At 47.1% G+C, this 24,771-nt stretch overlaps 1 protein-coding gene across 1 annotated transcript in view; it reads right to left on the minus strand.

Annotated features, from left to right (window-relative positions):
• The window catches only part of Znf185 (zinc finger protein 185 with LIM domain), a 53,722-nt gene extending 47,218 nt beyond the window's left edge, over nt 1-6,504 (minus strand). Inside the window, exon 1 of the mRNA XM_055608749.1 lies at nt 6,484-6,504. The gene's annotated coding sequence lies outside the window, so the exon portion shown is untranslated. The remainder of the gene's footprint in view (nt 1-6,483) is intronic.
• Between the last annotated feature and the right edge of the window lie 18,267 nt (nt 6,505-24,771).

Raw genomic sequence — 24,771 nt, forward strand, 5'->3', positions numbered from 1 at the left:
CACACACACACACACACACACACACACACACACACACACACACCCCACAGACACATACATACACAGAGCACTCACATACACTCCTCTCCACACACATGATTACCTGTGGGAGGCACCTCACACAAAAGATCTCACTTCCCCCTCCTCTCTGGCTCAGGGAAACAGCCCAGTCCCTCTTGGTCATATTGTACTAAACGCAGTGGAAGAGGAAACCATGGGAGAAAAAGAAAGATGGCCAGGTGGTCCATCCAAGGAGCTAGCCTCCTGCTGACCAAGCCCAGGCTCCTCGATGCTCTGCTCTAGAGTTGGGAATCCCAGGGGAAATGGGCTTGTGGCTGTGGTATCCCATGGGAGCCACCCCATCCTGGGACCCTCACTCTAGTCCTGCTGCTGTTCTCATATGTACCCACCCCATGAGGAAGAGCCCCTTTCTTCCTGGGCAGCTTGCAGAGACTTGGAAAGGATACTAGGAAGAGGTAGGATGAACTTACCCAGTCAGGGGCTGGCCCCTGGCACTGGACTGCTCAGGCAAGGGCTTGGATGAGAGAAAAGACAAGAATTGTTGCCTTATCCACGACTGGGTGGAAGAGGGATATATGTATGGGCTCTGAAATTGTCCCGAAGTTGGTGTTAGATGCCAAGTAGAGATTAACTGAGAGTGAGAATAAAAGCAAAGCCTCTAGTGTTATTTTGGTTTTGTCCGTTTCTTGGTTTGTTTATTTATTTGGCTGGCCTTGAACTCACTATGTAGCAAGGATGATGGTTAGCTTCTGTCCATGTGCCCCCATTTCCCAAGTGCTGGGAATATGACTGTACACCACTACACTTGCTCTATGCAGTCCCTAGGTAGCTCCTTGGCCAGAGTCCTTCCAACCCTCCCTTCTTGCCCAATCCAACTTGTGTCAGCAGATGCAAGGATGGCCTTAGGGAAGCCCTGTTCTCAAAATGCACCTGAGTCCTTGTATCTGGTTTTCCTGTGGGGAAAGTAGAGGCTTCAGAGCCTTTTCACCCTGGCAGCCCAAAAAGTACTTGCTGCTTTGGATGGGTGGTGTAGAGCCAGCATAGTTGTGAAAAATCTCAGCTGTGGTGGTCTCCCTCTAGAAGCTACATGTGGAAGTGCAATGATGAGCGGGTACACTGGGTTTGCCAGGTTGGAAAAGGCTCTAAGCCTAGGTCACTGCCAGGAGTACAAAGGCCGAGGAATGCTAAAAGTCAAGAAACAAGACTTCTACCCCCACCCACATTCAGAATACTTAAATGTGCTAGTCCAATCCTTTTTTAAGGAATGCACTTGGCCCACAAAGTTTGGACCCAGGCTGACCTAAGCTAGTACTGAAGCTGCCAACTCAATTCTTTAGGCCAAAAGGACTGGAATGATGACATGTTCCATCATTGAGAAGCAGCCTCCCGGGGCCAGGTTTTGTAACCCTGGACATTCTGGAGTCTCAGCAGATGGGCTGCTTTCCACCTGTAAGGAGCTAGAAGAGACACTACTGTCGCTGGTCCAGGAGGTGTTGAGATCTAGAGATGGCAGTGGGAGGGGAATTTCAACTGATTTAGAGACCTTGGACAGAGTAGGCTCTGCCAGATTGAAGGTTGAGCAGCAGCAGCTGGCTCCCATCTGAGTTCCTGGGTCTGCTCTTCAGTGTACAGATCCCAGGAATTGAAGGCTGGGCCTCTCTGGCAGGAGTCTGTGACCTGTCTGCAATGCTCTAATCCCTGGGGCTCCCACCCACATGCTAACAAGGCAGCAAGAAGGAGTCATAACTCCCGTGGCAGAAAAGGAGTTGGAAGAGACTTGGGTTGCAGAGGAAAAAATATAATATGGACAAAGCAAGCATGGGGGGGGGTACTTGCAAATGTGCTTTACAGGTAAATGACTTCTGCATGAAAGTCTGGAATTTCACCTCCCGCCATCCCTCCCCAAATCCCAGATTCTAGACTTCTTGGCTTCTGTGCTAGAGGAATCCTGGGAGGAAGATGTCTGAGGCAGACCAGGTCCTTCTCAATTGGGGTAGGGAGTTGAAACCCAAAGGTGAAAGGGGTACTCTTAGCTTTCTGACATTCCCAAGACCCTAGAATCCCCTGGCTCTCCTGTACCCATTTTCTGGCTCTCAGAGGAATGGATTCAAACAACTGTTGAAGAAACTAGGCTATTTCTGGAGTACCCCCGAGAGCTTCTGGAAAGAGCTCTTACAGATGCCTCTGAGATAGGCAGAGGCTATCCTGGTGAGGCCAGCCTGCTGAGGATAGTGGAAAACATCTTGCTCTCAACAAGACTTTGTTTCCAATTCCTCATATTTGCATGATTACTATTGTTATCTCTACAGCTACACCCCAAGAAATGACCCAGAGGAACTCACAGAACTTCCTCCACATTGCTAGCCACATTTGCCCTCTAACACCTCCACATCATGACAGTTATTTCTGCGACCTAAGATCTAAGGTCTCAAGCCATCCCTAGTCACTTAGAGATGCTGTCTCCATCTGCAGATGGTTAGTGTGTCATGAGGTCAAAAGGGGCTGGAGATCCTGGAACCCACCACTCCAACATGACCTCCTGCCCAATCCTTCATGAATATCCCAAGCCCTCAAGCTGCCACCTGTTCAGCATTTGTCAGAGCACAAGGGGTGACTGGAACTCATCTGCGCTTGCTCCTAACTTTGGTCAAAACTCCTTTTGTCCTTCTTGTAAGTGATCCTCTACTGAGGATGAAAAGAACTGCCCAGCAGCCCTTCTCAGACCCCAAGAAGTTTCTCTCTTCAGCCTTCTCCCCTCCAGGTCCTCTATGCTCTCTCTTGTATTTTCCTGTCCAGCTCAAATCAAAGCACCCCTTCATTCAACCCGTGCTTCTAAAGTAGTCCCCATTTTGGGATAAGAATATGGAAGCCAAGAGAGAAAAATGCATTTGCCAAAGGTCAAACTTTCCTTTCTGCAACAAGCACCTACCAGTAGAGGGTGGGTGCTGGGAGAGACAGGAGTCAGAGGAAGAGAGAAAGGCCCTGTGGGCCCTGCCAGAGTGCTGGATTTCCCAAGAAGGTGCCCTTGGATCAGGTCCTACGTTATGAAAAAATGAGTAGGAGCTGACTGCGCATGGGCAGAAATGGTGAAGCAAGTTCTGCCTTTTGTTTTCTGTGGTGTTTTCTCCCCTTCTTTGTAGGCTAAACCAGGCAGTGCCTGATGTCAGCATTTTCAACAGGGATCCCTATTTGTGTGACAGGAATCCTGATGCCTCTTTTCTCCATAGCAAACCCTCTGCCACATCAAGCTCTCTGGGAAAGCAACTTAGTCATCAGAAAGTGGTATTCTGAGTCAACTATCACAGGCTTCAGCCCGAAGGGACTGAACCTCATGCCTGAGGCATGCCCACAGTTGGATCCAAAGACAGGGACCACCAACAGCCACTATGCAGTGTGGGCTTGCTGACCACGGGCCCCAGAGGCCAAGTCTTCTTTGAATGCAGTGTGTGTCTCCACAACTCTGAAGCCCCCATCCTGAGTCCACTAGCAGTAACCTTAAGGGCAGCTGTGCAAGAACAGGGGCCACAAAGCAGGCATTAACAAGTAGGCAGAGAACTGCCCTTCTTCTCTTCTACCTACTCTCAAAATTCCCAGCTCTCTCTCAAGACAGGAAGTGAGCACTGCTCATAGGAAAAGAGCAGGCTGTGTTTCTGCAAGCAGCCTCTCGGCTTCTGCAGCAGACCAATTCTCCAAGGACATCTGCTTACGCTGCAGATCTCTTCCAGCCTCCTCAGCCCTGACTTTAAGTCTGCACATCAGCCCTGGGGAACGACATGGACAGGGCCTCTTGGCCTTACGTTTTTTTCAGAAGCCTTTTACCTGCCCAGACCCCCCTCCTTCTTTCCTGTCCACACCCTCTTACTTTGGTCATTCTAGCAGGGATTGTGATCTAAAAAGACCTGCCAAATGTTTTCACATGGACCCACAGGAGAAGGTGAAGGGGATCCGGTCGGTGTCTCAGTTTCCCTTTGGGAAGAACTGACACCAGCTAATACCAGGACCAGGACAGTGTGCTAGGGGACTGACAGCAGATCAGGGAGAGGAACTCTCCAACCTATTGCCCGGAGCAGGGTGTATGCTCAGTGAGGACAGTGTCTTTACAGCACCAAGGGTAAGAGACAGGCCCAGAGACCACACTGTGTTCAGAACCCAGATCAGCAACCATCCTCTTGGACAAACCTGAGCATGTCACCCAATGTCTTACTTCCTTGATTTCCTCCCTTTTATTCAAGCATCTAGGTACAAGGAGAGTGTTTAACTGAGGATGGGACTTTCTTCCTCTAAGGTCATGGGAGCAAGAAGCCAGACAAATTGTGGGAACCCAAGTCCACTCCCAACCATGGGTGCCCAAAGTCTGGAGTGCAACATGAGAAGTTTCTCCAATCACCAGAGCCCTAGAAAGCAGCCTCTCCTTCCTCCTTCCTCCCAGAAATAATCTTGTCCCATGTCACCATAAGGCTGGCAATGAAGCTGGCCTCATGGCCAAGCAAGCAGAGGGCAAATTTTGTGTCATGTGTGACCAGCAATGATATAGGCCACGGCTTGGAGCAGCATCTCTACCACTCTCTATCAGTCACATGTGGAGGCTGCAGTGAGAAAAGAGAAGGGCAGGCTTCTGGCTTCCAGAATGCATCAAGCCAGAATTGGGGGTGTTTTCTTGGTATGCAACTGAAGACAGTTCAAGGATCAGGTGCCAGTACCTACCTCAGCCAATTCCTGAGCGCGGGGAAACCAGAGTCTCTGCCCTACCAAGTCTTAGAAGGGTTTAAAGGCCTCTGGGAACTCAAAGCACTTTGAGGAAGGGCTATGCTAGGTTCTAGTCGCTCCTAGGACCTCTGCCCTCACGTTGGAAGGGTTTTGTCGTTAAAGTACACAATCACTCCTGTTATGATTCAGATGACAGCTCCTTCCAGTCCCTCAAGAGACTTCTTTGCATGATGTGGGGCTGATTTCTCTCCTATCCCTCTTGACCTGGAGGCTGCTGAACTTTCATTCAAAGTCTCCCTCCTCCAGGGAGCCTTCCTAATCTTTCCAGCTAGGGTTGCATCCCTGATGCAGGTTTAGGGAGCCCATGATGCTTTTATGACTCTCAAAGCTGCAGCACCCTCTGTGGTCATGAGCCACATTTTGTCACTGACTCATGAGTGTCCAGAGCATGCAAATAAACAGATTTTGAGCACCTGCTGTGTGCCTGGCCTTGACCTAGGTACCCTCTATCCGTTCCACCCCACTGAGTGCAGGGCCCCAGCTGGCAATAGATGGGATCAGGACAGTGTGAAGGTGCTATTCCTCCCAACCTTGTAGTGAGTGGGCTGAGGTGAACAGCACATATTCCAAAGTCCTCCTGCAAACTGTACCTGGTGTGTGCACCTGTGCCCTGGAGACTTGTGGGCACCCAAGCTGGCACTGTTTGTTCAGATGAGCCACTTAAGGCCATGGTAAGATAAGCACTTCCTAAGCTTCCTGCTGCAGCTCTCCAGTTCAGAGATTCAGAGCCCCTCACCACTATTCAGGCTTATCAGCATGTGGAAACCTGCTTCCTGCCCCAGTCTAAGCACCATGACCAGAAATCCAAAGAGCCATGAGAGCAAGACAAGACCAAGAGCAGCTGTCCCCACCTACCTGCCTTAAGGACAAGACTCAATACAAATGGCTTGTGGAGAACACAACTCCCAACAAACTTCTCAGACTTCACAACTTTGGAGGGGGAAGATGGGCCTGGTAGGCTTCTCCTTGTGACGAGTGGAGCTGCTAAGTGCCACAGCCTGAAGGATGTAGCAGAGCAGAGAGGAGGGACTGAGTTTTCAGCCTTTCTCAGAGGCCAAGTATCACTATGCAGTTCCAAAGAGGACAAGTCTCTTGGCTCCTCCTGTCCCTGCACAAACAATCCAGTCACAGAGCATGCTCACAGCAGATCCGGCTGATAACACCGCAGTGACACTTGATTCGGCACCTTCTGTCTAAGTACCAGCAGTTCCCTTCTGAGCCCTGAGGTTGCCCCTTGCCCAGCACATGTCTATCACAAAACACCATCAAGTCTCTTTGCCCTGAGCTCCAAGACAGTGAAGAGATTCTTGGAGTAAACATGCCTCTGTATCTCAGTTTCTTCATCTACAAAATGGGCACATTTTACTGAGGATGTGAGATTCTGTGATTCTTGCAACACACCGACTCCAGGCTCACCCTGCCCCCTCCCGGCTGGCAGTCTACCAACAATTGGACTCATCCACAAATGATTAGGACGGAGGGACTTGTTCAGCCAGGGAGCCACTTGTCTTTGTTGGTCACTCTAACCACGCCTGCCTCTCTGTTTCTTCCCTGACGGTGAAAAACAGAAAACTGTGGGAACTGTCTCCCTACGGAGCGAGTTTTGGTAGGGAAACCAAGGCCCTGGCTAAACTGGGTGCCCCTTGCTGCCTCCCAGTGGGCCGTGTCCTTCCGACGGTGACTAGACATCCCTACCTGGTACAGGCACTTGGACAGCAGGAATTGGTGTGCAGGTTCCCTCTGGTGGGTAGCCTTACTGGAGCTGTTGGTAGGAGCAGGGTGCAGCAGCCACAGCACAGGGAAGCCAGGAGGTACAGATGGGGCTCAGCCTGAGAACAAACAGGTTTTCTCTGGCTGCAGGGAGCCTCGCCCCTCCCCTTGGCCGGCCCCTTTCCTCTGCCCTCTCTTGGGGTAGGTAGATGTGCCTGGCACATTCCACACATTCTCTTGCCAGTGTCCTGGGTCCTCCCACTGCTTCCCTGCTCAGCCCCAAGGAGCTGCTGGAGAAATCAAGGCTGGGGCTCCCCTTGCCTGGCTCAGAGCTCACTCCACAAAGTTTTGCAGCCATGGAAAACTTCCAGGCTAATTTCTCTGGGCTCCCAGCCCTGGAGCCGGGAGGCCTCCACCACGTGAAGGGCCCCCGCATCCTTGTGGCGTCCCTGCCTGCGCCTGGCCTGTCTAGAGAGAGCCAAAGACTTCCACAGATGCTGGCGGGTGGGTCAGTTCTGGCTAGAACTACTGTGCCTAGATCCATTTTACAGATGGAGATCCCAGACAGGGGCGGGGAAAGGACCTGGAATGGGGTGGGGTGGGGTGGTGGTGGTGGTGGCTGAGATCATGCCAGAAGTCAGGCAGAAGAAGAAAAAAAGTGATCAAGAAGCTTCTGTCTGGCGCCTGGGAAAACTTGCTCCCTGGAAGGCCATACTTGGAGACAGCAGGGCAAGGCACAGAAATCAGGACTGCCTGTCAGGCCAGACCCACATTCATTTTGATAAGTGACATACAGACACACTTTTTGAATACTTAGTGTGTGTAAAGAACTGGGTAGGAGGATGTAGGGGTTGTGGAACTTAACAGAATGTCCAGAAAAGGCTCCTAACTCCATCTGTGAGGTCAGGCAAGGCCTTCCAGAAGAGGAGATAGTTAAGCTCAAGCAATAGCTGGTCAGTATGATAGGCTCAATAAAGAAATAAAAGGGGGGAGGGTGGTGGCAATAAGTCCCATTTGCTGGAGTGTCCCAAGTTTTATATTGGATCTGCCCACTGCTATCCCTGCCTGTCACTCATCCTTCCCACTCAGTCACCATACAGTAAGCAGCTTCACTGGGTGAATATGACCAGATGCTACCTGCTTAGAGCTCTTTCCTCCGGCATCCTCTTGCTCTTGGGGTGGAAGCAGATGCCTTCAGAAGGCCTAATGGTCAACCTCTCTGCGCAAAGACCAGCTGCCTCACCACTGCATTGTGCTCACCCTGACTTCCCCAGTCTTCTGAGTACATCACGGGCCTTCACACCTCAAAACTTTGTTCCTGTATCCTCTTCAGTGCCCTTCCTGCTAGTGAACTCAGTCCTCCTTCTGACTTCATCCAACTGTTGTCCTCTCTCGCTGGCTACCTAGTCACGTTGGCCATTCCTTTTGTGCATTCACTCCTCTAGTTCCCTCAGAAGCCAGTGAGTGACTCTCTGTTCTCAATGGTGAGCTCTGGGAGGCTGGTACTCCCATTCTGATTATCTCTGGGTCACAGAGATCAGCCTGGAGTATCTGGGGAGTTTGTAGAAGGAAGGGATGGAAGGAAGACTGCAACTCTGAAAAGAAGTTTCTTTTTATTTTGTGGGGTTTATCACACAGAAAGGAAGTGCTGTGTGTTCTGGGAGAGTGGTCAATCTTTGTATCCTGCCAACAGGTGTTTTCCTCCTTCCAACTGAGTTGGTTCCAGGCCAGTGGCCAGCATGCTTCTTCCCCTTCCCCCACCAAGGCTACTGATGGCCTTGCATTTGGCTTGGCATTTTAGCTCCCAAACATACTAACCTAGGATGGATCACACATCCTTTTTGGACTCAGCCTGAAAGGAGGCAGAATGTAAAGCCCAACGTGATACCTCATGGGTAGCAGTGAGCAAGGCAGCAGCACTTGTCTCCCAAGGCCTTGAAAAAATGAAATCTCTGCCCCTGAGCCTTGAATCAGGAAGGGGCAGCTGAAGAGCATGAGCAAGAGTGGTGTCCAATAGCATAGCTGGCCACTGAGGGCTGCCCAGGACCTCCAGTTCTTTCCCTGTCCAAAGTGACTCAGCCCCTGCCCAGTGACATATCCCTCATGGCAGCTCTAGCCAAAGAGACCAGCCTTCAACTCCTCCCTCCTAGCCAGGCTGCCAGGCCCTGGAGAGGATCTTGCCTGCAAACGGGTTTGACTTGAATGGTAAGTGCTGTGCCCTGCCCTGTCCTGCCCACCTGTTCAGTGCCCCAACAGAATCTTCCAATGATACTTTCCACCCACACCTTCTTCCAGGGCCACCTCTAGTCACCTCATCCAGGCACCATTTGGGGGAAGAGGAGCTATGCAGCCCACGCTGGACTCAGATTAACAACAATCCTCATGCCTCAGCCTCCCAAGTGCTAGGATTCATTCAGATAAACCAAGTGCTGTCATATGATCAAACCCCTATGCTTGGGACCACATCTCTTTCTCTGGGGACCTTGGGTAAAGTCTTACATTCTCAGCTGTCAAGTTGTTATCTCCATGAGCCTTTCTTTGGATTTTGCTCATGTTCAAGCCCAAGGTTCTGGTGGTTACTAGCTGCTTCTTGGCTGTACCTGTGTCTGGCCTGCAGCTGGCCCTGCCCTTCTTTTCTACTACTATGCCTCAGCACCTGGCTGAGCCGTGAGAATGGTCAAGAAGCTTCCCCTTTTCAGAGTCACAATTTCCCCCTCCATCTTTTCCTTCTGGCTCAGGCATTCTTCCAGCTTGGGTGGCAGTGCCCTAGGGGTTGGGCAGCAGCCCCCAGGATTGTCATCAACAAGGCACTGCTCTGAAAGCACAGAGCAAGTTCTAAGTGTGGAAGGCTCCAGGAGCAGGCTGGACTACCAGGAAAGGTAGGTAGTGTTCCTGTTCACTGGGGGCCAGAACTCAGGAGCAGGTAACCAAAACAGTTTCTCTGATAGGTCAGACTGGAGTCAAGAGATGGGCCAGAGGACAAGTGGCTATGTGAGAGATGGTGAAGCAGGATTACTAAACTCCCCAGGGTGGCTCCTTGCCATCTGCAAGGCTGGAGGCAGAGCTCCTAATTAGCTGAAGCATTCCCAGGCTTGGATGGGAATAGCAGGTGGCATCCAGAACGCTGTCAGGACTCAGAGGTGGCCCAGGCAGAATTCCTACAGCAGAGAACACCAGAGACAAATGCCCTGAAGCCTGCAGTTGCACACATGGAGAAATGGAAACAGGTAGAGGGACTGGACCTAAGGATCGCACAGCTAGTCTAGTGCAGATCTCCAGAGGCTCTGGATGGACTGTGTGTACAACTGGTAGAATCTGGGGAGCTCAAGTTTGTGAATATGGAGTGTCAGGTTCCTGCTTGTACCCTAGTCCCTGCTTCCCCTCCTTCTCTGGTCCTGCCCTGCTGTCTCATCCTGCTAAGCTCTTCAACCAGTTTATACTTGCTGAGTGACTCTGCTGACTCTCAGCAGGGTGTGTCCCCTGGGGCTAAGGGTCCCTAAGCTAGTCAGAACCATGCCCAGAAATGGACCTGTAGAGCCCTGAGCCTATGGAACCTCTGTGTTTGTAATCATCTCACCTGCTAGGAGTTAGCCTAAAATCTCAGCATTGGGGTGAATTCCTCACCTACAATATTTTGCCTTCAGGGATCCCTACAATTCCAGTAGTTTCCAGTCTCCACTATGAGGTTGTGCCTCTTCTCCACTTACACACAAACTTACTTATCAAGAGCTCCCACTATACTGCCATCTCCATTACACTGCTAGCTCCCGTCTTGCGTCAGAAGCAAAGTAGTCTCTTTCTGAAGAGCAGCTTCTATGCCCAGAAATTGTTTGCTCCACAGGCTGCAACCTTTCTGGACATCTTGAACTTATCTTCCAGTTAGGGGGCTAAGAGGTCATGCACCTCCTGAGAAGAGCCACTTTCAAAGGTCTTCCAGCCCTGTCCTTGGAGCTGTGCTGTCTTGAATACCCAGGACACACTCCACCAGCAGTCTCTGTCTGCATCACGTGATACCCCAGAACAGACTCTGCCTTTTCTCTCTGGCTCTGAAGCTGCCGTAGGCCAGGCCTTCAGAGCACGAGTGCACAAGCTGAGCCAAGGCCTTGCTGGCAGATAATCCCCACATGCTCTGAAGAATGGCTTTTTGCTGCTTTAAGAATCATCCACAGATTGGAAAAAAAGAATGTTCTAATTGGAAAACCTCCCCGCCAGGGTTTTCCGGAGTTTTAGTAAAGTTGGCCAGCAAGGAGGCTCCTGGGATGAGGAGAAAGAAAAGTCATGAGGAGGAGACAGTGGGCTCCTTGCCCAGTGCCCCCTCATCTCCTGAGCTAGCTCAGCCATTGCTGGTCAGCATGTAGCCCCTGTTGAGGACTTGGGCTTGTCAGCCCTGGAAGTCCAGAGGCTGCCTGGCTTTAGCCTGGAGCTTCTTCCTGGAGTGCATCCCAAACCAGCTCCCAGGGGCCCCGCTGTTGCCCCAGAAGTATTCCAGGCTCTTGGGACCCTCTCATGAGACTGATGTCCATCTGTCACTGTAAACCAGGGCCTGAAAGAGGAAAGGTGTAGAAGCTGCATTGTGGTTAGAAACGGGAAAGCATAGTCAACTCTGGGGTCTGTGGAGCTCATGTCTCTAATGGGCCCTGCATCTGGAGGCTTGGCAGCCTGGACTTGAACTTTTGAACAGCTCCATCTGTTGAAGGAAGCACAGAAAGGGGTACCTTGGACTCTGGTCCTGCTAGGCCTTGCCTGGTAAGCCACTGGCTGACAGAGCTATTTGAGGCGCTTTCAAGTGGATCTGCAGTTTTGTTGAGCTCTGTCCTTGGACTTGTAGAGCACAACCTGGGTAGGGGAAGTGCAGCACACCCCTGAAGCCACAGTGCACCCTTTTCGCCCAGGAGAGGGCAGGTCACTGTGGCTCACTTCTTACAGGCTGCAGACATACTGATCTTTCTCAGAAACCTCCCTGGATGCCTAGCTGCCTTGCTTTCCTCGAGGGAAGCAACCTTTAGGAGAATAGAAGGGAGACGTGTAGGGTTTTGCTCCTTGTCCATCTGAGCAGGATCATTACTCCCCCTGCCCCCACTTTCTATTGGAGCAAGCATCTTTCTTCTTCTTTCCCAAGTTTCTGGATTTTTCAAATCTTTGTATTAAAATCACTATTATCTAAGAAAGCAAATTGGAACTACAAGTTGTGTTGCCCACTTCACTCTGCATATGAACATAAACTCTAGATAACTCAAAAATTTAATGTAAAAATGAAACCATAAAAGCACCAGAAGAAATCCTGGGGTGGGAACAGCCTTTCTATGTATGTCATGAAAATCAGAAACTGTAAAAGAAAACATGGAGAAATAAAAAAACCTCTGTACAGCAAAACCCACCATAACAGTCATTACAGAAATAACGACATTTCTTCAGTCTATGTGACAGCTTGCACTGTCATCTTCTTAAAATCACCACAACAGGAAAATAGGTCAGTAAAGAAATCAGACAAAACAACAACAACAATAGAGAACTTATCAATTGTCAATTAATACATGTTGGAATGCAATGGAATCTGGCTATTTCTACTTCTGCCTCAGGTACAAAGAATTAAAAAAGAAACCTGTAAAACATAGGCTATCTGTGGCAAGAGAAAGTGGATTCACTTGTGTTCCAGGAGGCCTAGGATTGGGAATATAGATCAGTGCTGACTTCTGTCTTCAAAGTGTTCCGGGTAACAAATGGTGATTCCCTTTCATCCAGAAGTACTAACAGGTACAGATTCCCTTTACTGTGTGATATCTGATAGGCCCATTTGCATGTTATATAAAACATAAGGTATATAGACATCTATCCATGTCAGTGCCCCTGTCCTGGTACTCAGACATGACCTGTCCTAGGTAAGATGAAAGGCCACCTTATAGGATGTGTATCCCATCTCCTGCCACATACATCCTTCCTCCGGGGTTAGCAATTAGTCCCTCCTAACCAGGCCATTCTGACAGTGTTCTCGAATTCTCTCTATAGGAAGCCAGCTTTCAGTTGATCCCCGTCTCTTCAGGGACTATCTACATTTCCTGCTTCTGGCTCTTCTCTTTTCCTTCTTTTTCTCATTTCTGTTACTACATGAAAATGTCTCTTGTCAAGGTCTGAAGTCTGTTGTGTTGCTAAATCCAACGGTTATTTTTAAAGTTCATATTTCACTGGGCACCACTGTCATTTGAGACCAGCCACTAGTATTCCCTGTAGTCCCTTTTTCTCAGCTCTTCCTGTCTCTGCAGGCCACACCCTCTCAATTTTGGAGGGATCCAGGGCTCAGTCCTTGGAACTCTTATCTACTATACTAATTTCTATGGTGACTTCAATTCACCTTGTACCTTTAAAGACTACTTAGATCATGGTGGATTCTAAATTTTGAATTCCAGTCCCTTACTCAATCCCATTCTGTGATCTCAGTATCTCCATCTGCATATTTCTTAGGTGTCAATAAAAAAAGACAACTCCACCCACATCAACCAGAATGCTCAGACAACCTTGTTAAATATGATGTTGTACCAAACCTGTTTGACCTGACAATAGAACACTAATTTTCCTTCCTCAGTAGCTCTAGTGTTTTAAATCCTTGCCAACACTTGATGCTGCCAGATGTGTTATGTTTGTCAGTACAGTGGATATAAAGATGCTAACTTGCTGTGTTTAATATTATTGTAAGGGTTCCCAAATTTAGAAATTCAGATGTTTATTCTTAGTTTGCATCATTATCATAGTAAGGAAAATGAAGTACAAGTATGCTCACTACAATACTGTTCACTGGTCTTTTTAAAGTCTTGTTTGTGCTGGGCATTGTAGTAGAAGCCTGTAATCCCAGCATTCAGGAGGCAAAGGCAGAAGGATCAGGAGGAGCTCAAGGCCATCAGGATGTTGGGTCACAGGAGACTGTGTTTCAAAACAAACAAACCAAAACAGTCAGTAGTAGCAAAACCCACCAAGTTTTAATCAATAGGCACAAAATACCTCACAGCAATAACATAAGGGTTTATTTGACTTATGGTTTGACAGGATAACAGGCCATCATAGCAAGAATGTAAAACAGAGGTGCTGAGCCCACAGTGCTGGGAACTGTGCCAGTGGCTCTTCACATGGTGTAGACCAGGAAAGTAGAGAGCACAGGGCCGGAGCCAATGTGGGTGTACTCTTCAAAGCCCGTACTTAACGATATACTTCTTTCAAGTAGGTCCCATGTTCCAAAGATACCACAACTTCTCCCAAACAATACCACCAGGTGGGGACCAAGAGTCCGAGGACATGAGCTCGTCGGCAACATTTCACATTCAAGATCACAACAATATCCCAAATTTACAACAGGGTACTCTGGCTGATCAAGATGATGATTTTAGGTTTCAAGCAAGACCCAGGAAATCATACATTACATTGCTAAATGGAAGAGGGAAAATGTGGCTTGCATGAAAATAAGGCACATTACTGCATAATAAGGCATGATGATGTGTGCCTTTAATCCTCAAGAGGCAGAGGCAAATGAAACTCTATGGGTTCAAAGCCAGAATGGTATCCATAGCCTTAGGATATATAGTGAGACTGTCTCAAAACAAACAAACAAACAAAAAACAAAAAACAAAACAAGATCAAAGAAAAGATACTTGATTGCACAGTGTGATTTGCTTTCTATAACACTGCAAAAGATACCTAAAACCTTGTTAATGGTCTATAAGCTGGAACTTGAGTCACTTTATTTATTCCCATGTTTCATTTTCTATTTTCTATGTTTCATTACTTAAAGGATTTATTTGTTTTTATTTTATATTTATGGGATTTTGACCTGTACACGTTTGTGTATCACATATGTGAAGTGCACATGGAATCCCGAAGAGGGCACCAGATGCCCGACAACTGGGGTTATATGGGGATATATGGTTATGTGGGTTCTAGAAATAAAACCTGGGTCCTCTGGAAGAACAACCACTGCTCTTAACTGCTGAGCCATCTATCCAGCCCCTTCCATTAAAAAAAAAAAATCATTCCTGTAATACCAGTAGGAGGTAAAGGCAAGACAATCGGAGCTGAAGGTCATCCTCAGCTACTGATACAGTTCAACAACAGCCTGGCCTGAAGTACATGAAACCTTGACTCAAAAACCAAACCATAGCAAACCAAACACAGAGACACCTCCATATGTGTTACTGGCCAAAGATGCCTGAATCCCTAAATCATACAGGATAGAGCAATTGCTCTTGGCTTCCCAGTGGGACTAGATGGTAAGAACCTATTGCTTAAGGAACCACCCACTTTGGTTGCCGGACATGTAGAAATCAAGTTGAAACTGATTTGGAACCTTCTTTCCTGGCTAGCTTTCATGGTGCCAAGATGTTCTGTGCAGGCTGCTTGGGAAGAATACTTATCAGTGGTTTCATTCAGCTCTGCTGCATGCTGCATGCTCACCTGCCAGGCAATACATGACTGCTGGTTCAATAGTGGCACGACTGGTTGGAGGGTAATCACTTTCTGATTACATCTGAGGCCTTATATGTAGTAGGTGATACATATAAAACTCATCAAAAGACTATAGCTGGGGAAGTCATATGCCCCAGGAGGCAATGTACTATTGATGCTTTGCTAATCGGACATGTAGCCAAATTGCATTCTAAGTGTTCATGGTTTACCCATAGACTAATGCTGCTCTCCACCTTGGGCAGAGAAGTATCTGTTTGTAGTGATTGGTGGTTTTTGCAGAGATTATGACTGGTCAAAGTGCTGAGAATAAGTGACATTTGAGTGCTCAGCCGTTAAGAGTATATCTGTATCACCCCTTCCAGGGGCCAGGCAACTCTGTGGAAACAGGGACAGAGAGAATACAAAAGCCTAGGAACACAGAGAAGTGTGGTGCAATGCTTTCTTCTGAATGCATGGTACTTACAAGAGCGAGGACCTGGGTTTGAATTCCTAGAACCCTTGAAAAAGCAGGGCATGGTTGTGCCTGTAACTTCAGCATTGGGAAGTACAGAAAGGCAGATTCAGGAAGCTCCAGCTAGCCTAGCTGAAACAGTGAACTTCTGGTTCAGTGAGAGACCTCATCAAAAGGGAAAAAGGCAGAGAGAGCAAAAGAAGTCCCTCTAGGTGTTCCTCTATCATCCCCATACATGTGCGTGGGCTTATGACCCTGAGCAGTCATGTGTTAGAGCATGATTTCTATATGTTCTACAACCAAAGTGATACTAATGAGTCTCAGTGATTTCAAAAAGAAGACACAAAGGTAGGAGGGAATAGTTGGGAAGAAGGGGTCATCAGGAGCAGGAGGGGATGAGGGGTTAAATGGGATGAGTATGATCGCAATACATCCTGTGTGTGTTAGCATGTGCAAGTGCACATTCCTATGCAATTGCCAAAAATGATGCTAACCGAGTCTTCTTTAGAAAAAGCAATTTTTTAAAAATCGTTTTACTGTATCTCATATTTCCAAGTACAAAGTATCTAGAAGGTTTCAAACAAAAATGACCATAGTGGCTGCCTCTGGGAAGTAAGTTTTTGAGGGCAGAGTAAGAGGGTATTTAAAATTTTCTTTATTCCTTTCTATGTTCTTTGATTATTTTGTGACAGTATGCTACTTTCAGAGTAAAGTCAACTAATAAAAGCAAAAGGGAAAGCTGCTCTTATCATCCAGGCAAGCTTCAACAGTCTCAGAAACGTTAGATCCAGCTAGAGAGGTGACTCTGATGCCCCCAAATACTTCACAGAGAGCCAACTCAAGCCATGCCAAACTGCTCTTTCCAGGGAACCTGTGAGGTCCAGAGTCAGTGGAAGTTTCTGCTTCTGGGAAACGCCTTAAGCTAGAATCTGTGTCACCCCCATAAAATAAATGGTTGTGGGCTGCTCCATTCTCTTTGCTGGAGGGAGAGGTCAACCCCTAGAGACCCAGAAAGGAAATATTAACACAGTCATGGAGCCAACAGGTTTTCAGTGGCTAGAAAGCTCCAACAACAAGCTAGCCTGTCTTTGGTTTACTTTTTCTTTATTTTTTAGACAGGGTCTCTTGTAGCACAGGCTGGCTCCAACTTTCTTTGCTATGTAGCCACCAATGACCTTGAACTTCTGATCCTACTGCTTCTGCTTCTAGTGTCTGCCTCAGGTAGAAGGAAGCTCCTAGCATGCACAAAACCCTGGATTCAGTGTCCGCATCACATCTCCTAGACCTAGCAGTGCACACCTATAATCTCAGCCCCTCCCTGCCTATAAAGCCTGGATTCCTCATAAAGGGCGATGAATGTGGAGCCATCTTTTATTAGCTCACCCTACGACTAGTTTGAGGTAGGTTTCTTGCAGCAGCAGAATGATCCCCTGTGGCTGGCACACACTTTCCTCACCTCTTTCCCTGATTCCACTTCCCAGCTTCGACCAGGAGGGCTTCGGGTTCAACAGTGGGGACAAAGCCCACACAGAAGGACTGGTGTTTGGCGTGCCTCACATGGCGGAGTGGATTAAACCCAGATGGAGTCCAGTGAGAAGACAGCCTGCTTGCATCAGCTGTTTCCACCAATCATCTTTTACTTAGGAATCAGAACTGCCATGAAAGTCAATTTAGGAAAACTGTCTGCTCTTCAGGATTGAATGGCTAAATGGGTGGGTACTCACAGTGGGGCTGAGGGGCTTATGTGCCATCCCAGAGTAGATTCAGTTGACATGCAGTGACATGGCCGGGGCTCAGAGAGGCCTAATTATGTAGGGGTGGAGGCAGCTCCTGGTGGACATGGCATCATGTAGGTAGCATAAGAGTGAGTTTGTCAAAATGATCAGAGAAGGCAAGAGAGAACTACACTTTCATGAAAGGATTCCCAGAATGACTGGGAAGTCACCTAGCCTGAGATTTACCTGCATGCCAAGGGCAGACCTTCCCTTGAGGAAGCTACCCTCCCCGGAGAACAGTGAGTGAGCATAAGTCTGCGACTGACATTTCAATCTGATCTGAATTTCTGTAAAGACCAGAGACTTCTGAATCCTGCCTGGCATGACATTACAGGATAGACAAGGCCAATTTGATAAAGCTGGATCAAGGCATGTGATTCTCTTGTGGATAGTTAGTTGATGTTTACTTATCACTTTTTATGTGAGGAATCATTTCCTTCCAGCCTTACATCACTCTATGGTGGATACTGATCATATTTACATATTACATAGGGTGCTAAGATTGGACAGCTGGCAAGCAGTGCTGCCCCTGATATCAACAAAGAAGGTAATTTTTACTGAGGCCTTACTATGTGTTAAGAATGGTTTTAAGTGCCTCTGTTATGTGTCCTGAGGAATCCATCCTTGATATTTTGGCCCTCTTCTTTCAGCCACTCCATAAGGAGGATTTTTTTTTTTTGGTAAAAATTACATCATTGGCTGGGGATGGTGGTTCTTTGTAGTTTTAGCACTTGTGAGGCTGAGGCAGAAGTGCTTTGAGACCACTCTGGGCAGCACATAGTGAGCTTGAGGCCACCCAGGGCTTCTTGTCCAGAGGCTGTCTCAAAAATGAACTTAAGAAGCAGGTGTAAGTGTGTTTATGCTAAAGTCAAAATGTGTGCTAATGCCACATATGACAGAAAGCACACGGCTTTTTAGTAGGATATTTCTAGAAAGATCAGGAGGTAACTTATAGTCAGAAGCTTCACCCTAAATGTTCAACTGCTTGCAATGGGAGTGAAGGCCTCATAGACCTAAGCTGGGCACAATCCATTGGTTTTCTTTCAGTGGGCTGTGACCTGTTCTTGAGGCCCGTACTGAGAGTCCATGCAGACCAGACATGATCCAGGATATATTCCTGTGCTTTCTACCAGATGCTGCCACTGGGACAGGTGGTACCCTGCACAGCTGGAAAAGGATCATACTTTCCCTTTGGAGTATGGTCCATCGGAGGATAGTGCGGCTTAGGGTATTGATATATATATGTATATATATATATATATATATATAGCTTTGAAGTGGCTGTGACCACATAGTAATCCAAAGCACCCAGAGCCCTTCAGAAGAGCGACTGTGCTAGGTTAAATGACTTGCTCCAAGGACACAATGCACGTTTGTAGCAACTGCTCCTGTACACTCAGGCTTCACCATAGATTTGAGTAGGACAAGAGTGATACAGGCCTACAGTTGAACCAGGGAGCCTCTTCCACCTTGTGTCTTAGCTTTGGGCCCTGAGGCATGAAAGACATCAAAGGGCAAAATAAGGGTATGACATAATCAAAACACATGGCCATCACTGTCAATTGCGTTTCCAAAAGTTGGATAGTTAATGTGCCAATTTTTGAGTGAATTCTGTCCTGCCATATATTAATGTGAGTGACCTAAGCAACTTATTTATGATACAAGACTATGCACCTATCCCTTCATTAGTCATGACTGTGTTGAGGTGGTGGAGAGTGATGTTCTTTTTAAAAATTCTCTTTTATTTGGAGTATTCAGACCTCTACCTCCCTTGCCCCAACCCCCCCAGACCCCAATCTTAAGTAGGAGAGAGAAAAGGTTAGTGGGCAACAAGGACCCAGACTTCTTCACTTCTCCCAGATAGTCAGGGTGAATAGGTTCTCTTAGGGCTGTGTATCAATCCCTGTAAACTGTAGAAGCAGCTAACAGTCTCCTCCACGCCACTGAGCCCCAAAGCATTTCTCTCCATCTGTCTGCTCCAAACCACCACACTGTCTCTGGCCTCTCCAAACTGCTACACACCACACTCCAACACTGAATGCCACACCTTCTCTTTCTCAGCTCTCATATTTATACTCTCAGTGTCCTTCTCCATGTTGCACCTGAAAGGCCCTTATCAGCTGGCAAAAGCCAAGCTCCTCACTAGACAATTAACAGGTGTGAACAAACTATAGTCCAACTAACCTCCCACACTTGGGATTAAAACAAAAGCATATTTACATAACATACAAAGAAACCAAAACTTCTATTACAGTTGAGTTTTATTTTATGTCTTGTTTTCTTATTTTCCATTCCCTTTTAGTGAATGTACCTTCTTTTCCTAGGTTGTGATAAGTGGTTGAGAGAATTCACTATCCAATTCCCCAAGTCTGAATGTTTTGATGAGAGGATGAGTTGGTTATCAGTTCCAGCAGAAAAACAATCAGCAGCAGATCCATCCTAACACTGAGAGGAACTGGGCTGTGTGGTGGTCGGGGATGCCCAGGGAGGTCCAACTTTCAGAGCATGGCCATCAGGAAGAGTCATCTGGGCCTTTTGGATATGGGTCATGACCATTTCTTCTTTCTCAGAAAGCCTCCCTTCTGCCTTAAAACCTTCTAGCTGAGTGACTGAGGCTGAGGTTCTAGACTCATCTGTCTACTTTAGAGTCAAATAACGATGGACTTGAATGACTACTCCAGAATGTTTCACAGTAGCAACCAGATTAATGATTGATTGAATAACTGGGGTCTCAATCACTTTGACTCATACTGACCCATCCAGCCTAAATGTGCAGGTGTTTTCTTCTGTCCAGCAAATGATTCTCTGATATCCAGATACCAACTACATGTTCTGCAATGAGATTCACCTCTGACACAAAGCTACCTAGAGTTAGTCTACCTCCCATGGGATTGCCTCCACTTTAGAGTCCAGTTCAAATCCTGTGTTGCCACCTGCCCTTCCAGAGGGCTGGCTACAAATTCAGGGTTCTTATCACCCCTTCTTCAAGTTCAATAGTTTACTGGAGTGGCTCCAAGAACTCTGGAAATCACTTTACTTGCTGTTAATGTTTATTATAAAGAATGTAGCTCAGGACCAGCCCAAAGAAAGTGCTTCACAGGGGAGAGTATGGAGGAAAATGTGATGGGTTTCCAGGTCTTCATGGGCATTCTATGGTTGTTTTTGATGTTGAGGGTTCCTCCTAAAAGACCATGTGTTAAAGGCTTACTCCCTGAGGTGGTACTGCTGGGTGGTGATGAGAGTCTTTAGAAGATGGGTTTTTATGGGAGGTTTTTCTGTTACTACAGGAAGGGCCCTTGAAACGGATTGTGGGGTGCCGGAGTTTTAATCCAGCAACATGGCTGCTCTGGCAAGGGACCACATCCAAAGACCTTCTAGGACTCTGTGATCCAGCTGTAATGCAGACATGCTCTGGATTACAGTATGATCTGGCTGGAATACAGATATACCCTTAGTACACACCTTTAATCCCAAACAAGGAAGGTAAGGTTAGGTTAAAGACAAAAGCAGCCATGTTTGAAAGTGACACCTAATTGAGAGGCAGACAAAATGAGGAATCAGAGAAAGGTTGGAAAGAATGAGTCAGAGATAGAATTTACCCAATTCTCATGAGAACAGAATGGAATCTACTAGCCTCTTTCCCTTTCTTTTGTATTTTAATCACAAGGTGAATGGTTTAGTCTGTCACAAACTTCCATGGTGATGGATGTTTCATCCTAGGGCCAAAGTAGTGGAGCCAAACTTTCATGGTCTGAAGTCCCTGAAAATACAATATAAAAGCAAAGCATTTCCATGTCTGGGTGCTTTTACATGGACTTGCTTGTGAGCAGTCATCAACATGAAAACTCATGCAAGACTGAGCTCTGCGCTCTGCTTTTCTGTGTTACGCTTTAATACAGAGTGAAAATAAGAGTATATGGTTTTGAGGCTTGAGTTGTTTAAAGCATTTCTTTCCTTGCGTAATATGAAGGACTGGAAGAGAATCCAGCAAGGAGGCCTTCCTTTCTTTACTTATCAACAAAGACAGTCTTTGTATTACCAATGATTTTCAGGTCTATCTGTCGGGACACACAGGTAAGTTTTCAGCAGACTGAGCCAAGAGTGGATTTGCCTGGTACAAAATGATCCAGGTAAGGGGTTATGGCTTGGAGTCTGGGTAGTGTAGTTTTGGGCCGTTGTTGTCATTTTACCTAGTGGCAGAGTTAATGGCAGTACTCTCACCTCAGTTTCCTGACCCTCAATGATTCTGACATGATAGGGACATCCCCAGCCCTGGCACTCCTCATCAGGGCCCGTGGGATTTGATCTGAGTCTCCTCTAATTAATTTTAGCCCAGACTACCTCTGCCTCCCGGCCTTGCAAGCAGCTACTTACCCACTTCAAGTACTTCTGCTGGGATCTGAACAGAAACACCAGAGGGATTTTTCTCCTTTTGGTTCTATTAGGCAGGAGCCACACGGGTCCTCAGGGCCACAGGGCTTGGGCACACAGTGTAGAATAAATTGAAGGACATGAGTTTTGTAGGTGAAACACTAGTAAGACCATCTTGCTGGTGTGTGGCCACATGTTGTGCATGTGCTTAACATCGCTGCAGTCCTTGTCATCCTCAGTCACAGAATCCACTTGTGGGCTGGTGCTCACTGACTAAGTGTGCACACAGCTAGCCATGTTTAAGTCCAAGTTACTGAGATGAGTGGAGGGCCCTTCCCAGCCATTTCTGTGGGACAGCTGGGAAAGACTCAACATGTTACCACAAGACAAGCCTCAGAGCCAAACAGTCACCTGATTGTGCTTGTGGATAGATCTGGGAACAGGATGGAGATGATGTCACTAGAGCTTCACATTATTTCACCCAATTAAGTGAGAGTTAATTAGTATTTGCAAGGTGCTTTGAAGGAAAGGAGTGCTGTTTATTTCACTGTTGGAGTGTCAGCAGGAAGATCACTCACTTGGAAGACATGCAACACTTATATCTCTGCACACTCATGGGAAAGGTTAGTGTGCCAGGGCTGCTAGAACAAAGAACCACAAACCAGGGTGCTTAAAACAGCGGAAGGGGATCCTCTTTCAGTCCTAAAGGCCAGAAGACTTAAATCGAAGTGTTGGCAGTGCTATCCTCCTTAGGAAACCTCTAAGGATGGTTCATCTTTGTGTCTTTCAGCCTCAGTTGACCTAAATGTGACTTGGCTTGTAACCATATGGCTCCCATTTGTGTCTTTCTTCAGTCGTGTATGTGGCTCTATTCTTCTGAGAACACCATCATATTTGAATTTAGGCTTGTATGATCTTTATTTCTGCAAAGACTATTTACAAACAAGGCCATCTCACAGGGGTTAGGACTTGGACATAGCACCATGAAATCAGGCTTGACAGTGTCTACCTGACTAACTGCATATTTTCCTGACTTGCCCCTCCTTCCTTCTTTTGAAAAGCCTACAGTGACTTTTACACCTTGGGTCTCTTTGCTGTTATTTGGTGCAGGGCCCAGCTTTTACAGTCTTGCATCAAGGTCACATAGTCCCAAGCTGAAAGCCCCTTCAGTTAGAATAAGAATAGGCAGCCATTGGCTGGAAGCCTTTAGCTCAGCCTCTCAACTTCCTCCCCATACACAGACCCACATGAGGTAGGAAGGGGTAGGCCTAAGCCTCTGAGTCCTATACTTGCTGGTGCTAAAGGTCCAGACCGAGTAGCAGATATCTCAGTCTGGAGTCTGGAGCAGTGTGGAGCAAGCACTTGCTCACTCTAGGCCACTGATTTCTTAGGAGGATCCACCCACATTTCTCAGCACTATCCTCTTGGTGATCTCTATATAGGTTTTGTACTATTCAAGCCAACCCAGTGGATGATCTGAATAGTTCTGGTTCAGGAGTGAAGGTAACTAAGTTTTCTCAAGTCCCTGGGCCTAGTGGAAGCTTAGCAGGTGCCCTTGTGTGGCAAGAAGGAGAATAAGGTAGGCAGTCATTTAGCACTTTCTTCTCTGAACCATCGTGCCTGGCTACCCTGCCTCAGATTTGTGGCAAGTGAACCTGCTAGAACTTGCCTGTCCTGACCTCTCTTCCAGGTAGAATTTAGCTTTAAAACTGAAGTACCAGTATACTCCGTGCCTTGGCAGGAGGCTTGCTTCCCTCTTTTGTCTGTGCTTCTCCAAGGTTTTGGAACTTTAGATTCAAGGCTGCCTGCTCCGACCTGCTTGAGCTGCTTCTGTCTCTACCTTTGTAGAACTTCATGTTTGACTGGAACAGGATACTCCTGCCTTGCAGTTTCATCAGCCAGAGGAGCTGTTTCTAGGTCTCAGTCATTACGGTAGGTTGAATAATTGTCCCCTCAATACTGTCTGTCTGTCTCCTAAGCCCCAGAGCCTTCTGTTTTGTTATATGGGTGACACAGAGTTTGCAGGTGTGATCAAGGACCTTAAAATGAACAGATGAGAATCCTGGATCATGTGGGTGGGCTTAAGGATGATCATAAGTGTCTTCATTGAGAGTAAGAGAGAAACTGGATAGAATAAGCAGAGAATGAAGTAATATGCTTTGTTACAAAAGCTTTCTTTTTAAGATTTGTTTATTTATTCTGTATATAGTGTTCTGCCTGCACATATGCCTGCAGGCCAGAAGAGGGCACCAGATCTCATTATAGATGGCTGTGAGCCATCATGTGGTTGCTGGCAACTCAGAACCTCTGAGTTGCCAGTGCTCTTAACTTCTGAGCCATCACTCCTGCCCCTGAAATAATATCCTGTGCAGACAGAGAAAGGAGCATATATCAAACATGACTGTTTGATCTGAGAAAAAGGCAACTGGATTGCTACCTGAGGCTCCAGAAGCAACCGGCCCTGACAGTAACTTCACCTTAACCTTGTGAAACACATTTTGAGCATCTTACCTCTGTCCTCAAAACAAGAAAAGATATTTTCTTGAAATATTGTTTTAACCACTGAAATGGTAGTGATTTGGTACAGCAACCACAGTAAAGAAATCCATTCTGGGCCCTCATCCCATGCCAAGGCAGGGGTATACACATCACTTATGTGTCCCAACATCTATATATGTTGTGGCACCCTGCTATTAAGGTCTATGTCTGGCATTTCCAGATATCCTCTGAGCTCGGTATAATACTATGGACTCTCTTTCTCAGGCAGGTTCCCTTTCCGCCTGATCTGGAGAACCCCAGATTTTCTGAGGAGTATCACACAGCCCTCAGGGAGGAGTCCAATCCTTTCCTGATAAGAAACCTGTTCAGCAAGCACCTGGGGATTCCTGGAAACACCTACCCTATGCTAATGAGATGTCTTGGTGACTTGGCTTTCAACCAATGACTTTTAACTGTACCTGGAGTTCTTCCCCCACTCATAGGATAATTGAGTACTGCTTTCCCCCTGTTATGGTAGGACTGTTTTTGTCCATGAAGATCAAGTATCCCTGTCACTCCTGACCTGTGAATCAAACAGTTTACACTTAAAACCTCTCTCACTGCCCAAGGTTTAAAAGTCCCTGTTTCACATGAAATAAAGGGAGGCCTCCCATCACCTATTTCACCACAGTAGAGTCTCATCATTTATTCTGGAGAAGTAAGGGCTCCCCTACTTTCTGAAGAATTCTT

Source organism: Psammomys obesus, unplaced genomic scaffold, assembly GCF_907164565.1.
Source record: "Psammomys obesus unplaced genomic scaffold, mPsaObe1.curated_primary_1811, whole genome shotgun sequence".
In the NCBI taxonomy this organism is placed as follows: domain Eukaryota; kingdom Metazoa; phylum Chordata; class Mammalia; order Rodentia; family Muridae; genus Psammomys; species Psammomys obesus.